Genomic DNA, 17,931 nt, shown 5'->3' with positions numbered 1-17,931 from the left:
TGGTTACACTTGGGCTTTGTTAACTTAAGTTTCAAGGAAAGTGACAGAAAAATAACAATAGAATATTTAGCTTCCAAACCAAAAGAAAAAAAAAGAGCCAGAGAATTTAAAAAAATGAATAAAAACCTTGTTAATTTTTTTTTAAATGCAAGGAAGATGACAAAAGAGGCATGGAAAAAGTAGGAAAAATGAAAATAATCAGTTAATGTTTTATAAACAAGTCTATATCAATATGCACAATGAATGTAAATTATATCGTTTTACAAGTTAAAAGCAAAGTAAACCATGAGAGAGGGAGACTGTCACCACTGAGGAAAAAATTCCAGCTATACACTATTTATGAGACACACCTAAAACATAACATCGAAAAGTCGAAATAAAAGAATAGAAAAAGGTAAAATGGAAAAATGTTAATTTAAAGCAAAATCATATTAAATAGCTCTCTGAATGGAGAAAACTGCCTCCAATCTTACCAGAATTACTTTCATTTTAATAAATTATCTTTTGTCACAAGCTTCCATATTTTTGTATTACTGTATTTGTGATACACATTTAATTTTAATTGTTTTTTCTTTTAAAATGTATTTTCTTTTAAATATAATATAATTATTTAAAATATAACCATTTCCCAAATTTTTAGGCAGTTTTTTGTTTTTTAATTTGTGATAATGTCTTGCTTTCTTGCTTTGTTGCCCAGATTGGAGTACAGTGGTATAATCGTACCTCACTGCAGCCTCGACCTCCTGGGCTCAAGCAATCCTCCCACCTCAACTTCCCAAGTAACTGAGCCTGTAGGCGCACACTACCATGCCTGGTTGATTTTTGTACTTTTTGTAGAGATGGGATCTTGCTGTGTTACCCAGGCTGGTTTTGAACTCCTGGCTTCAAGTGATCCTCCAGCCTCAGCCTCCTGAGTAGCTGAAACCATAGGCACATGCCACCATCCCTGGCTAGTAGTTTGCATCATTTCATAATAGATACTTAAAGAATGATTGTTAAATATTTCTGACCTTTTTGTAATTCAATTATATTTCCTATGGGCACTGTGGCTCATGCCTGTAATCCCAACACTTTGGGAGGCTGAGGCAGAAGGACTGGTTGAGGCCAGGAGTTCGAGGACCAGTCTTGGCAACATAGCAAGACCCTGTTTCTACAAAAAAAAAATTTTTTTTTAATTAGCCATGTGTGATAGTGCATGCTTGTAGTCCCAGCTACTCGAGAGGCTGAGGCAGGAGGGTTGCTTGAGCCCAGAAGCTTGAGGCTGCAGTGAACTATGATCATGCCACTGCACTCCAACCTTGGCAACAGAGCAAGACCCTATCTCTAAAATTTTTTTTAATTAAAAAAAGTATATTTCCTACCTGACCATTTCAGTAATTAATTTTTAAGTTTATTACCTACTAGCTGAAGTAAGAAATTCATTTTGTCTTAAGCTCTCAGTCATTAAACTTCACAGTCCACTTGTCATCTGAATACCTGTAGATTTAAGGACTACCCATGTTCATCTTACGCATGCCATTCAGATTTGATAGATTTTGAACATGACGCTCTTTGGTCTTCTTGCAGGCTCAAGTGTTCTTCTCTTTTAGCATGTCTTCACGTATCTTCACCTATCTGGCTGATCATTTTATCTGATCATTTTCTTGTTCCTTTTGAAGAGGGTAGAAAGAAAACAGCTGCTCTGTTAGGTAGGACTTAGATTTGAGGGGTACAAGACCTTTGAACAAAGCCTCAAGATGGGGCACAAGACTGAAGTGGAGGTGCTCAAAAATATGAAGAGCCAACACCATCAACAATAATGATAATACATGATATTGACATTGGACTTACTGTATGCCCTGTGCTATTTAATCACATTATATAACAGTGCTTAATTATGAGTCCACAAGGACCTTGAATACCTGTTCTTCTCTTTCTCTTCGCTCCCTTTGTTTCAAAAGAAATCAGAGTCAAATGCTAGGAATTTCGGCGCATTGCCTGTGTGCAGAAGCTGTAAAGTTGGCAGCGGTACTCCCATTCATCTGCCTTTCTTCTGGGTCAAGAGGGCATAATGACAGTATAGATTATTAAACAAAGGCAAGTTAACTTAGGGGCAGGAGGCCAAAAAAATTTTTTAAATTCCAAATAAACAAACCACAAAGGTCAATGCTAATGAGCGGAGAACGGGCTTGTAGCTAACATTCTCCCAGGCTCTGAGGAACTTAATAAAATTGGATTATGTTTCAATGATTGGCATCAGAGCAAAGCTAAATAGTAATCATCACACAGTTAGCACAGTACATACAAATTATTTTTGTACATAACTACAGATTTATGCAAACTAATGAAACACATGAACTCCTCACTCGTCTCTGACTGCAAACTTTTGTTTCCCTTTTGGGAGTTGAAAAAAAGTCAGTGTGTCAGCAATTCATCTTTTTCTGCCCATTGGATCATCATGCAGAAATTAAATGAGGTGCCTAATGTGAAATTAAATATCAACATTCTGTTGAACTGTAGGACGATGTACTAAAATGTTTAGTTTGCATTGCATTTCAACACATTTGTGTCATTCTGAGTTTGTTAATTTTGGATGGTGAAAAATGAAAGTTTTGCATAAATCTAAGTTGTACTAACGGCCCTGTGCCAATATATTTTTCATATTGTTTTGCAGAAAGATACGCATCAATCTGTTCGATCTCATCGTTTAAAGTCTTCTTTATAGGCTGCAGGAAGCAACTACCTCTTTAATCTCAAACATATAGCCATTATATTAATCTTTTGAACAGCTCCCAGAAAGTGTAGTAGCTTTACCTGGCAAGCTAAGCATTTGATACCAGTGTTATCATGATATATTAAAAACCAAACCAAACCATAACAAAGCAAAAAAGCAAGGCTCGTGTTGCCAATCGGTTGGTTAGTCTGTGCTAGAGTCACTCCTAGGCCCTTGCTCTTGCCTCCTGACAAATGGTCCATATCTGAGAATAGAGACTGGTTAGACCCATAGCTGTAGCCCTCAGCCACGTGGACCTGCGTTTATGTGAGTTGTCCTATGCCAACTGATAACAGCAAGATTTTTTATTACAATTTAAGCAAAGTGAGTGTGTAACACGATATTAAATATTATGTATATAAACAGCCTGTAGTGTGTGCTGAATGTTGGCTCACTTATGTAATAGCTTATTTTAAAACTGGCTCTTTATGTGGTGAATGGCCCTCACTACCCTTTTAACTATCATCACCATTCTCCCAGTCTAGTCTCAGCCCTCATCATGCAGACTTAGGTCACTGTAACTCTTCCCTCATTTTCTTGCTTTCAGTTTCATCCCATTTAAACTGCTCTCCACAGTAAAATTAATCTTCCTATAATAATGCAAGTATCATGTCATACTCAACTAAACAAACTAAAGTGGTGCTCAAATTGCCTGTAGAATCAGACTCAAGCTCCTCGATCTAGCGTTATTATCAAGCTTCTCTTCCTTCCTTTTTTTCCTCCTTTCCTCTTTTTTCCCTCTTTCTTCTCTTCTTCCTTTATTTTTTATTAAATTATAAAACATATAAGAAAATGTGTACATAGAATAAATGTACAACACCTTAATGAATTTGCACAAAGTAAGCATACCCAAGTAATGCCCAGATCAAGAAAGAGAACCTTACTATCACTTCAGGAATTCTTTCTTTCTTCTGCCACCCATTCACCCTCAAGGAAACCACTAACCTGACCTCTAACAGCAGAAGTTAATTTGGTCAGACTTAACTTTGAATAAGCTTCTCCTACATGCCAGACTCAGGAGAAGGCTCTGACATGGCGGACATGATGCCTCGGGCCCTCCAAACCTTGCAGCCTATGGTAGCAGGTCTAATTTGAGTGCATGCAGCTGATGGATCTGAGTGTCCTGAGATCTCATCTGCTGTAGTCAGAATTTACTCAGGAGCTGCCAGCTAGAGGTATCAGGGTGACAGCTGATGAGCATTGGGCAGGGGGAGACTGGCAGTGGGTAGGGTTTGATGATGATGATCTGAAGCTGATGTCACAGACTTTGCCTCCCTCCCATTTTCCACAGCTCCGCTCCTTAGCCATGTCTTCAGCTTCCTATTCACTACATTTTGATAAAAGGCACCTGCAGGTGTGGCATTCAACCCTAAAGTCCCCAATTAATACTCAGGGCGTTTTGGATGCCAACTGGAATGTCCCCCCCCCCCCCCCCCCGTGGGAGCACTTCTGGTGCTGCTCTGCCCTGAAGAGCATTCTTTCTGTGTTCCAGGGGCAGAGCTGAGAAAACACTTTTTATCTGTGATTCTTTTTAACAGCAATTAAATGAATGCTATTATTATAAAGTTCTTATGTTGACTTTATATAACAAGGTGTCTTATTCTAAAGTGGAGAATTTCCTGAAGCATTTGTACTGAAAAGGTAACATACAAAAAAGTAAACTAGTGTTTGAAGAAAAGTCAGGGGCCATTACTCATCACCTCAACCTAACTCTGCAATGACTTTAATTTTTGCATATTATCTCCCTGGTTGTGTCCATATGGACTCCAATTTTTACACTATGGTTATTGTAGAGTTCATATGAAAAGAGTATTTTTAAATGGCCTTGTTTATACAAGCTCTTTGCAAAAAGAAAATGTTACTATGGATTCATAAAATCTTGCCTTTCTTTTCTGCAAGTTGTCACCTTAGTGGCAGACTCTCATTCTGTTCCTTCAGGGGAGTCGCACAGCTGAGGCTAAAACAAATGGCAAAGATACCCATTCAGGAAGTAGCCTGAATTCTTGCTTCCTCTGTCAGTTGCTATTTAAGTAAATATAAAGAAATCACGTTAACCTTGTTATACTTCAGAATCTCCAGGAGTATTGTATGAAGTTACGGTTGAGGTGATTGACTTACTAATATAGTCTGGATGTGTGTCCCCGCCCATATCTCCTATTGAAATATTATCCCTAATGTTGGACGTGAGGCCTGGTGGGAAGTGACTGGATCTCAAGGGCAGATTTCTCACGAATGATTTAGCGTCACTCCCCTTGGTGATGTTCTCAGGATAGTGAGTCTTTGTGAGATCTGGCCGTTTAAAAGTGTGTGGCACCTCCCCCTGCCTGGCTTCTGCTTTCACCGTGTGAGGTGCCTGCTCCCGCTTCACCTTCCAACATAATTCTAAGTCTCCTGAGGCCTCCCCAGAAGCCAAGCAAAAGCCACTATGCTTCCTATACAGACCACAGAACCATGAGCCAATCAAACCTCTTTTCTTTATAAATTACCCAGTCTCAGGAATCTCTTTATAGCAAGGCAAGGATGGACTAACACATCTGCCTATCTCAGAGGATAGTCTACTAACCCAATACACTTATTTGAGCGTCTACCACATATGCACAAGGCTCCTTGTCGGGAACTGGAACGCAGCTGAGCCAGCAACTGCAGCTCTTGTAAGACACCATCTGTGGACAGGTGAGGGCTCTGGTACCGATGAGTGATGTTCACTCAGGAGAAGATTAAAGTCAGGCCTCGGATCTGGGTTCTGGTTTTGTACAGTCCCTGCTTCTTTTCCCTCACCCTAGAACCTTCTAAGAATGGGCTTCTATGGCCCCCCTGGATGGCCCCTGGCATCCGAACACTCCAAGCTCAGATCCCCTCTGCCCATTTCCTGTTGGCTTCTCAGATTCCCTATAAACAGCTTCCACCCACACTCTGTTTAGGCTTCCTTCACCAAAGCCTCATTCTCTGTCTCTTTCCTAATCAGAAATTCAGGGGTCCCTCAAACTACAGCCCCCTGCTTTGGGAGGCTGAGGCAGGAGGAACACGTGAGCCCAGGAGTTCAAGGCTGCAGTGAGCTGTGATTGCATTACTGTACTCCAGCCCTGGGCGATAGAGTAAGACCTTGTCTCAAAAAAAACAAAAAACAAAAAAAGGAAGAAAGAAAGAGAGAGAGAGAGAAAGAAAGGAAAGAAGGAAGGAAGGAAGGAAAGGAAGGAAGGAAGGAAGGAAGGAAGGAAGGAAGAAAGAAAGAAAGAAAGAAAGAAAGAAAGAAAGAAAGAAAGAAAGAAAGAAAGAAAGAAAGGAGGGAGGGAGGGAGGGAGGGAGGGAGGGAGGGAAGGAAGGAAAGAAGGAAGGAAGGAAGGAAGGAAGGAAGGAAGGAAGGAAGGAAAGAAGGAAGGAAGGAAGGAAAGAAAGACAAAAATTAGAGCTCTAACCCTTGGCAACGCAACACAAATTCTGTTTAGCCTTCCTGGAAGGGAGGTTTGGGGTCCTTAGAACTGCAGGGGCCTCCCTTCAGCATATACCCGCTGCCTCAAAAATGCACATAAAAAAAGTTTTCTGCTAAAGAGGGAAAAAATTGTCTTAAAACATCCCATTTTGAATTGCATATCCCACTCCACTTACATAAATTCAGAAGCGGGAGTAGTGGTCTCTGATTGAAAGGATCTTGCAGGATGTTGCAGAAAGAGTGACGTTCGTGTCAGGCTTTAAAGACAGATGGGACTAAATTAGGTAGCACTAGCAGGTAAGAGCATCTTACATGGAGGAGCACTGGGGACCAAGCTCAGAAAGGGGAAAATCTAGAATGTGTTGGAGGAGTGCGAGAACATGGATCCAGCAGGAAGATATTCATGCAGGGTGTCCCAGGGGAGCTGCCACCCTGGACCACATGGGCAGGGCTGTGGTCCCAGACCACCAGAGCCAAGCCTCCTGTAAGAGGCCATCAGGCCAAATCTAATTGTGTACATCTCCCTTTGCCTCAACCACAGAAGAGGTCCCAAAATCCCATCATCTGCTGTCGCCAGAGCTCTCTTGCTCACACATTTCTGTTTACTTCTCTTTGACCAAGTTCTCCTTCTATTCCACTATAAAATGTTTCCGTCTCACAGCCTCCCCTTGTAACATTCTCTTCATCTGCATTCTGAAATGTGGTGGTTTTCTGAAATCACTTCTCCCATGGCCACCAGAGGCTGTTTTATTTCCCATATTCCATGTAACCATGTAAGGTGGGTGTATTCCTTCCTTTCCTCTGTCACCACCAGACTATTGTTCCCCTGTTCCTGCAGAAACTTTGCCCTTTGGGGTTCACGTGACTTGGATAGACCATCTCCTTTGTTACCACCATCTCCCCACCACTCCTCTTCATTCACTGAAGATTTTAGTTTCTGGTTCCCTGTCTTCCTCTCCACCCCAAATTCTGTCATCACTCTTTATAACCTCCGCATTCCGAGGAAAGGCCATTTCAGTCCCCTGGCTTCTCAGTTTCTTCACCTCCTTATCTCAAGTGATCTTTTATTTCTGTCTACTTCAGTCACCCACTCCAATAGTTGCCCCTGGGCCATTGCACCATCTCTAAAATCTTGAAGGCCAACATCAAACTCTCGGGCCATTCCATAACCTTCTAGTTTATTTGTTCAAGTATCCCTACTAGAAAAGTCCTTCAATTTCTTTATGGCCTCCACTCCATCCATTCTCTCACTTTCTCACTGTTCATTGATATCCTCATAAATGCCTCCTTTCTTGCCTAGTTTCAATTCCATATTCCACCATTCCAGTTACTTTTTACAGAGACCATAAATTCCTTTATCTTCCATAGCTTCCAGGATAAACTCAGCCTTCTGCTTTCTCTGTGCATGAGCACAACTGCAGAAAGTGACATTATTTCTTTCATTCCAAATTCATGACTTTAGACTTCAAGTGAGCTCTCAATTGCTTGTCGGTGCTCTTCTACTTCTCTGGTAAGCTCAACTTCCAGTTCTCCTGCAGAATCAATCTCCCTCTCTTTACTCAATCATTCCTGGCATAGACACACATTCTAGTGTCTCCCTCCTCAAACCGCTAAGCTACCACCTATCAAAGCAGAACTTCTCTAAAGGATTGTCTGTCTACGATCCTTCTATTCCTTGGTTTCTCATTCACTCCTCCACCAACTCCAAACTGTTTTCTGCCAAAATTGTATTTCTCATCCCAATGTACTCCAGGATGTCAAATCCAATGGTGAGTTTTCTAGTCAGTGACTGTGGTAGGCTGCATAACGCCCCTTGCCCTGAGATGTTCCCGTCACACTGTCCTCTGCTGTTTATATTCACTTTACATAGCCCACCTTGCAAACAGGTCTGATTCAGAGACTTCACACATGCTAGTCCCTCTGCCTGGAATGCACAGTCCATGTTCCACCATGTAATCTTTTAAGGGAAGTCCTCCTTGATCTCTGGTGAAGTGCCTTTCCCCTGTGATTCTCTGTTACAGCATGTGCTTCGTGAAACTTCTCACAATGAATTGGTATGAATTGGTTTGTTTTTTAATTCTATTATCTTCTCCTTTAGTGACTCGATGGAAAGCTACACAAGACCTGGAGACATAACTCTTTTATTCACCAACATTAATCTGACACTTAGCAAAGTTCAAGGCATGTAATATAGATGCTTAATAAATATTTGCTGAGTGTTCATTATTGAGAGGAAAGTAGCTGAAATGGTAAAGTGTTATTAGAGGCACACAAAGCTAGAAAATGAGAGGCCAGATTGTGGGGAGTACTGAATGTCATAGTGGAGAGTTCAGACTTTATAGATAATAGAGAAACATGAAATATTTTGACCCCAGAAAAACAAATTGTTTGGATCCATGTTATGGACAAATATCTCTAGCAACAATACAAGGGATAGATTACATTAGAAAGAAACTGGAGGTGCTGGGCACGGTGGCTCACACCTGTAATCTCAGCACTTTGGGAGGCCAAGGCGGGCGGATCACTTGAGGTCAGGAGTTTGAGACCACCCTGGCCAACAAGGTGAAACCTTGTCTCTACTAAAAATACAAAAATTAACAAAAATACAAAATACAGACCTGTAATCCCAGCCACTTAGGAGGCTGAGGCAAAAGAGTCGCTTGAGCCCGGGAGGAGGAGGTTCCAGTGAGCCAAGATCGCACCACTGCACTCCAGTTTGGATGACAGAGTAAGACTTTGTCTCAAAAACAAACAAGCAAACAACAACAACAACAACAAAAATTGGAGGCAAAGCTTCTGGAAAGATAAAATGATTCAGCAGATGTATATATTTTGAGAAGGAAAAAGGATTGTATAAAAGTATAGTGGCACTAAGTTATATATAATAATTTTTTATTAAGAATGAACATTATTAGACTTCATCTAATAGTTCAGCCTTGGGTTTGTTGTGTCCAGATTATTATAGCTTTGGAATGAATGTCCCAGGTTATCTCAGGATATATTTATTCCCACAAGCTATAAAGCATTTATAGTTTGTGGTTTGGGGGCTAATCAGGCCTAAAAGCGTCTCTCCACAGTAACTGGAAAAAGCCTCCCATATTCAACTGACTATTTTTAAACACAAACATCCATTCACTCCTTCCAAATCTGATTGCTATAAACTTGGTGAGCAAGCCGTCTTCTCAGGTCGTGTGTGTGCCAGCTCTGAGTTCTGAAGCGTGGTGCCTTCAAATTATCTGGATTGAAATAGTGCCTGGAAAATGTGATTAAAGTAGGCAATGAGTTTTGAAAACTTAGAAAACAGCCATACAGGTTTTAAAGATGGGTTTAACATGAACCAAACAAAAATGAATCTTTCCCAAAGTACTTGGGGAAAAAAAGAAAGAGGCAAATAACAATTTTACTCTAAACACCAGGAGAAATAGGCAATGGAGAAAGAAAGTTGTTGACTTAATGCCAGGAGACCTTCTTTAAAGCAAGGGGCTTTAGAGAGACGTTTTTTCAGACGCTGTCTTTAAATCCAAACATTTTCAGTGGCGCGAACACAGTGGATGTGGTTCCATGTCAGTAATGCATGAAGAGGTAACAGGGGTGAAAGTGGGTGTGCTACCTGCTGAAATGCCCTTGCAACTCAAGTACCTACTTCAGGGGCTCTGCAGGGCGAGGGGGCCTCCCTGATTGTCACCCAGCACAAATGTCACCTACCCTCGCTGGCATCCCCAGCACAGTAGAAACCCAGAGAAAATGTGGGGAAACAAAATGGAAACTACTGTGAAAGGCAGCTGCATTTCAATAACTTCCGTTTTCACTGTTAATGTAGAAGGTTTTATATGAATCCGTAGGTAGTTCTGGGACTGGAGTGGTTTGTCTTGAAGAAACAGTGTGGGCTGGGTGTGATGGTTCATGCCTGTAATTTCAGCACTTTGAGAGGCTGAAGCAGGGTTGCTTGAGCCCAGGAGTTCCAGGCTAGCCTGGGCAACACAGAAAGACTGCTCTACCAAGAAATGGAAAAAAAAAAAAAAAATTAGCTGGATGTAGTGGCACATACTCACGGTCCTAGCTACTTGGGAGACTGAGGTAGAAGGATTGCTTGAGCCTGGCAGGTTGAGGCTACAGTGAGCCATGATCATGCCACTGCACTCCAGCCTGGACAACAGAGCAAGACCCTGCCTCAAAACAAAACAAACAAACAAACAGAAAGAGTGTAATGAAAAGAAAGGAGATAAATAACTCAAGTAAAAGAAACTTGACAGATTAAAGCCAATAGGCATTCATAATGTGAATTTCAGTGATTTTATGCCAGTATTTTTAGAATGTATTAATGACATACATCTGTCATGTACTTGAACCTCTTGGATTAAGACTACAGAATGGAAGATACAGATAGTGACGCGCCAAGGAAAGGGGTGATCATCCGGGTATCAGGGGACTTGAATGCTAGCCAAAGCTCTGCCTCTTACTAACTCTCCAACCTTGAACAGGTAGCTTCACTTCTCTGACAATTATTCTCAGACTAGAATGTGGCTTTCACTTTAGAAAGCAGAACCAACATCTCAGGGACTGGCAAGAACAGAGTCTGTAGATACAGATGTGTTGGAGTGGAGCAGAAGGCTGGCCCTCAGCTTGGATGTCTCCCTTTCTACAGGGGAGGTGGTGAGTTCATCCGTGGAGGGGAAGAAGCAATAGCCTATGTGAAGAGGAGCTGGGGAAGAATGTCTTTGGCAAGTGCACAGGACATCAGGAAAAGCTGGTGAAGCCACAGTGATGCTTACAAGCACAGACTTGTAGGAGCTCACTGATGGCCCCTCATGGTCCTAGCATTTCCCAGTGTGTGAAGTGAGAACATGGAAATCCTGGAGCAGTGGGAGGGCAAGAGGGAGTGAGGACCAACAAAAGGTCCTGGCCAGGCCTGGGGGCTCACACCTGTAATCCCAGCATCTTGGGAGGCCCAGGCAGGGGCATTGCTTGAGCCCAGGAGTTCAAGAGCAGCCTAGGCAATAGAGAGAGACTCTGTCTCTACAAAGAAATGTCTTTTAAAGAGTGAACTGGGTGTGCTGGCACATGTCTGTGGTCTCAACTCCTCAGGAGGTGGGGGGGTTGCTTGAGCCCAGGAGTTTGAGGCTGCAGTGAGTGGTGATTGCTCCACGCACTCCAGCCTGGGCAACAGAGTGAGATGCTGTCTCAAAAAAAAAAAAAAAAAAAAAAAAAAAAGTCCTGTGGTCAAAGGTCTTGAAGAAACATCCCAGAGTACTTCCTTCTTGAAGATTTGTGGTTCATGTTAGCATACTAAAGGCTCTGACAAGTCCTGCAGTAGATAACAAGTCCTGCAGTACAGAAACAGGGTTAACTATTTATGTCACCATTCTAGAACCTGCTTGACTAAAGAAACTTTTTAAAAAGATATGTTTGTTAAAATTTCACTGAACATAATAGATACAACATCATTCTAGGGTATAAAATTCAAGTTCCCTGAGAAGGTATATAATGCCTCTAGGATCAGGCTCCTGCCACTGCCTGCTTCAAACTTTATGATTAGTTGCTATGGATCCAACCCCCCTGGGAGCTCATCTCTGCCCACCCCTGCTCACCCGCCACCCCTCAAGTCTGCATGCCCCAGCCTGCTCTGCAGATTGCATGCTTCATGGTTTCTTTGTGTGTGTGTTTTGCTCCTGCAAAACCTAAGTGCTCCCTGTCTTCTTCTTTAACTGTCCAATTCCTAATTATCCTTTAAGATTCATGTTACTCACAATTACCCCAAAGGGCATGTTGTCATGGATATTTTGTGAGCTTGAGTCAAGCCGTTTGTTAAGAAAAATAACTCCCTTGTGCATAGTAATCTCCATTCTATAAATTGCTTTCTTACATACTGTCTTGCTTAGTTCTTCCTTCAGTTCTGTAAAGCAGACTATATTATCATCATTGTTTTATAAGTGAGAAAATGAGCATTATAGAGCCCAAGTGACTTGCCTAAGATCATCCGCTCAGGAAATGGCAGAGACAGGCCGTCCCCACTTGCAAGCCAAGCCCTGCCCATTCAGTGGGTATGTGACTCACGAGGCATAGAAGGACTCAAAACATTTGAGCAGCTTCTTTTAAAACAAATAAGCTAACCATTTCTCCCTCCCATTTCTTCCTCTGTCATCGTCACTGCCAGCACCGTCACATCTGCCTCTCAGATGGGGCTCTGGTGACCGGGAAGGAGAGCATCTGGAATGAATGAGAAATCGTTAGTAACCCCTGCACACATTTCTTCTCACAGCTGCTGCTCTTCCCAATTTTCTGCTTGGATGACTTTTTTAAAGCCTGTTAACTGTTTTTTTCCTATTGCGGAATGGAAAACATACAGCACAGCCACCTGTGTGTACACACACAAGTATATTTCCTTTAGATGCAAGTATTTGCTATCACAAGGAGCTGGAAGCGATGAAGCTTGTTTTTAAAAACATTGCTACCTCATTTACTGTATTTCTAAAGTAGAAAATGACCAAAGGAGACTTCTCCAACTGGAATTGTGAATGAGCTTGGTAAACATGGGCCACCGCAGGACTTCATCATGAGCTGCCTGCATTCTTGACTTCTGTTGAGTTCATGGAGGATGTTGAGTGCTACTCAGCTTGCTCTTGGTCTGCCCTTGGCCCATTCTCTCCTCCTTCCACCACCACCCATCTTCAGGAGCTGCTGGACCTGACAATGTAGAAGGAAGCAGCCTCAGAAAACCACTTGAAGCAAGATATTAGGGATAGAGGGTTTTCTCCTCCCAGAGTAGCTAATATTTTAAAGGAGAATCCACTCTTACCCCTCAAGACAATGCTTAACCCAGAGAAGTTAATCGGTAAGGGTAGAACTCTTGGTTCTACGGCACTCTGATGGGTGCATTTGCATCATATGGAAGAACCCTTTCCTCTCCCACTTACACAGCTTTTTCACTAGAGGGGAAAGAAGACAGGTTGAAAAACAAACTCAACTGCATGTATGTGCTCAAGGGAATGAGCAGTCATTTGCCATCAAGAAGACCTAAGAAAAGCCTTATGCTTCAAACAGTTGCTTTTTTATTTTTGTGTGTGTGTTTTGAGACAGGGTCTCCTCTGTCACCCAGGCTGGATTGCAGTGGCACAATTACAGCTCAGTGCAGCCTGGAACTTCCAGGCTCAAGCAATCCTCTCACCTCAGTAGGCATGCTCCACCACACCTGGCTAATGCTAATTTTTTTTTTTTTTTTTTTTTTTTTTTTTGAGATGGGGTTTTATCATGTTGGCCAGGCTGGTCTCAAACTCCTGGACTCAAGTGATCCATCTATGTTGGCCTCCCAGGTGTAGGGATGATAGATATCAACCACCGTGCCTGGCCATGGTTGTACTTTTAAGTGTTGCTTTCCTCCCACTACGTGTCATACTTCACCTACTTGTTATGCCTTTTTAAGACAAATAAGGACTTTCTTCCACTATTACGAGATTTGCTTCTGAAAGGCATAGAGCATGTGAGCTGAGCAGACGTGCTCCTATCCCACTCATACCCGGCCAAGGTTGTCCATATCTCCAGGTCTGCCAGGCAGAGGTGAACCAGATCACGGTCCCACTCAGTGTGACTGCATTTCCACCCAACCTGAGTGCCTCACCCTGGGCATGGATGGTACTGAGGGGCCTTCCAGTGGAGCGGCAGGACTTCAGAGCCCCAGGTTGGAGTTAGGACACAAAAGGCTGAAGTGCTGGCTTTGCCTCTTGTTGGCGACCTTGGGCAAGTTGCTTCAACTCTCAGGCCTCAGTTACTTCACTGCTCTAGCCCAGGGAGGATTAAATTGAGTAGCCAATGGGAACTGCTTGTCTCACAGGGACACTAGATACAACTGCAGCCATTACCAAGGTCAACAGACATGAGCTGACTACTTAGAAAATGCGCTCTTAGAAGTCATTTGTATGCATCTAATCAAGGTTTTGTGAAGGCTGCTTCCAGTAAATGCACAACACTGTGAGGATGACCTCACTGAGGAGCAATGAGAGGTTAAGGGGAGGAGGTACAGTCCCTCACTCCTCACACTCAAATGGCATCTACCACAGCTTCCCACTGACTTCACAGTGTGGAACCTGAGCCCTGCCTGGCTAAAAGACCCTGTCTCTCAGTGTCCAGCACTCTTTAGTATAAAGGGCTTCAGAAACCATGAATAAGAGAACTGGCCGTCTGAGCTTGACACGGAACAGGACATTCAAACTCCCTGTGGCTCAGTACTCTTGTCTGTTTGGGCGCTTTTTCCATTTACTTCAAAAGCAGTCTGCCTGTGTGATCAGCTGCCAAGGTAGGCACATATCAACCTAAAATACAAAGAGGCGCTCAGAATGTGCCAATGTGTGCATGGGATGGGGGTGGGGGCTGGAAGGGAAATAGAAACAGGATGGAAATGAAAGACTCCTTCTAATTAGAACATTTCCCAAGTTTTCCCATCTGGTTCTTCCAGAAATAATAATCACAAGGGGAAATATCTGACACAGTGTCATCTCCTGAAGAAATGACCTGGGCTTGCTTTTCAGGGAGAGGCAAAAAATGGTCACCAGGGACTCAGTTTGGAAAATGCACGAGTTTCAGGAGTTGAGAGGATGATGGGCCCTGGTTCCTGGAGAGGAGGTGAAAATGTTTTCTTCTTTTCTTCCCCTCTCCAAATCTTAGGTCTCTATCTATAAAATAGAGTTATCTCCTAAATATACTAATTAGGAAGCAGCCTGGCATTATGGAAACAGCGTGGACTTTAGAGCCCGAACGACCTGGGCCCGCATCCACTCCATTGCTGTCGCTTCAGGGAAAAAGTTTCACTTCTGCAGACTTTTGTCCATGTCTTTGAGACAGAGATTCTAACATTTACTTGTTCGAAAGATTAGAAGTGATGTATGTAAAATGTTGAAATCTTCACCTCTCTGGGGGATGATACTAGGGTATGGAGCCTTTGGGAGGTGATGGGTCATGGGGGCAAAGCACTCATGAATGAGATTAGTTCCCTTATAAAAGAGACTCCAGAGAAACCTCCCACCCCTTCCACCGGTGAGGTTGGAGTAAGAATACCACTGTCTATGAGGAAGCAGCCCTCACCAGACCCCAAATCTGCTGAGACCTTAATCTTGGACTTCCTGGACCCTAGAACTGTGAGAAATCAATTTGTGTTGTTTGTAAGTCACCAAGTCTATATTATTTTGTTATGTAGCAACCTGAATGGACTAAGACAGTAGCTATAATCATCATCATCATTGCCAATACCAATATTACATGAAGCTCACCTGGACAGAAATTTCCTTCTAATAGTGGGGAAAAACTAAAGCTCTGACTCTGAAAATGTATTTCTAATCCGTAGATAGAATATCCTAAAATGTTTTGAAGCTTTATTTGTTGAGGCATGGGTAGGGATGGTTAGTGCTAGTTCTTACCATTGCTCTGATTCTCCTAGGTCATCTCTCAGCTCAGTCCCCTCATCTATGCCCTTAACACACACTCCCTTAACATGCTCATGCCTCGCTAGCTATTCAGGTTTCAGTTCTGCCAAACTCTCCCTCAGTCCCATGTATCATTCCAGCTGTACCTTGTCTCTCATTTTTTCTTGACTTAAGAATGCAGGTCATTTTCCAAACACAATTCTTACAGCCAGAAACAGCTAAGATTACCACATTTTTTTCTTCCTGTCAGGCTGTGAATACCCACCAGGTCACAACCAAATTGGGCACAGTGACCCCAAAGAGCTCTGCAAATAAATGCCAAGGACAGAGAGTAGTGGACTCCACCATCTGGGAGAATGAATGAGAATTGGGAGGCAGGTTGTGCCTCCTTTGACCTAAAACTCTGAATAGAATATTTTCAGGAATCCTTGGGATTTCCTGGGTCTTAAGCCTCTAACACTTGTTCTCCAGAATCATCATTCCTTTGAAATAATTGGTTTTCTTCATTTCAGTCAATGGTGTTGATAAGGTACCATTTTTATGCAATCTTGAATCACATAAGTTCTTAAAAACGTTAGGGAAACAACATTAGAGATGGTAAAGCTCCCTGATGAGCAAAGGGAGCTCGTGTGGGGTGGGTGGATCTTTCTTGGGAGCCTGGGCTTTGGGGACAGGAAGTACAGTTAGGCTGGACATGCTGTTTACATTAAGTCCACTGGTCGTAGAGAGGAGAGGGAAGAGCCAGACCTGTATACACACCTCAACCACTGTTCTCCCTGATGACGTCACCTTTTACAACCTTCTCAATCTCCCCCATTCTCTCTTTCTGCATTTCCAAGTGGGGGATCATGCTGCCTACTTCTTAAGGTTGTCATAAGGTTTAAGCGAGAGAAGTTGGTGCTCTGGTGTCTCCTCCTCCTAATAACGCTGTGCCCACACCCCTTGTCACCATTGTTAGGATTCTAGAATGTTCTTTTTCTCTGTAGAAGTGATGAGAAGATATCACTAGCACAAATAAAGTATAGTTTTAATGATCTGTTGTTTGCATCCATAGTTTATGAATCTTGAAGGTCTGTGGTGCTAGCGAAAAAATAGGACCTCCCCTTAGCACTATTTCGGAGCAAGAAACCTTGAGACTTCAGAGAAATCGCAAACAATGAATAGTTTAGAATTACTGTTGGTAATAACATTATTATTTTAACAACATTCTTCACAATTAAAGGATCTAACATACACAGTCATATGTTGATTTGCAACAGGTATATGTTCTGAGAAATTCATCCTCGGGTAATTTTGTCACTGTCGAACATCCCAGAGTGCGCTTTTGGACACCTGGATGGTATAACCTACACCTAGGCTTTCTGGTCTAGCTTACTGCTCCCAGAGTACGAACCTGTGCACCTTACTGCTCTACTGAATACTGTTGGCATGTTAATACAATGGTCAGCATTTGTGTATCTAAGCATATCTAAACATGAAAAAAGTACCATAAACATACAGTATAAAAGATAAAATATGGTCCACATGGCCAGGTTTGGTGGCTCGTGACTGTAATCCCAGCACTTTGGGAGGCCGAGGGAGGTGGATCACTTGAGGTCAGAAGTTTGAGACCAGCCTGACCAATATGGTAAAACCTCGTCTCTACTAAAAATACAAAATTAGCCAGGCGTGGTGTCGCACACCTGTAATCCCAGCTACTTGGGAAGCTGAGGCAAGAGAATCACTTGTACCTGGGAGGCAGAGGTTGCAGTGAGCTGAGATCACGCCATTGCACTCCAGCCCGGGCAACAGGAGCGAAACTCAGTCTCCAAAAAAAAAAAAAAATTAGAAAAAAAGGTCCACCTATATAGGGCACTTACCATGAAGGGAGCTTAAAGGTCTGGAAGTTCTCTGGGTGAGAGAGTGAGTAAGTGGTGAGTGACTGTGAAGGCCTGGGATGTTACACTACTCCAGGCTTCATCAACACAGTTCACTTACGCTGCAAAAAATTTATTTTTAAAATATTTTTTCTTTCTCAATAATAAATTTACCTTAGCTAACTGTAACAGGTTTACTTTATAAGCTGTTTTATTCTTTTAAACTTTTGTCTCTTTTGTAGTAGCGCTTAGCTTAAAACACGGTTTCCAGCCGTAGAAAAATATTTTCTTTCTTATATCCTTATTCTATAACATAAGCTTTTTTCTGTTAACATTTTTTTCTTACTTTTAAAACTTTTTTGTCAAAGACAGTGGCACAAATACATACAACTGCCTAGGCCTACACAGGGTCAGGATCATCAGTGTCACTGCCTCCCCGCTCCAAATCCTGTCCTACTGGAGGGTCTTCGGGGCTAAAAA

This window comes from Piliocolobus tephrosceles, chromosome 7 (assembly GCF_002776525.5).
Source record: "Piliocolobus tephrosceles isolate RC106 chromosome 7, ASM277652v3, whole genome shotgun sequence".
Lineage (NCBI taxonomy): Eukaryota > Metazoa > Chordata > Mammalia > Primates > Cercopithecidae > Piliocolobus > Piliocolobus tephrosceles.
The sequence above is the reverse complement of the archived record's forward strand: the minus strand, read 5'-3'. Positions refer to the sequence as shown.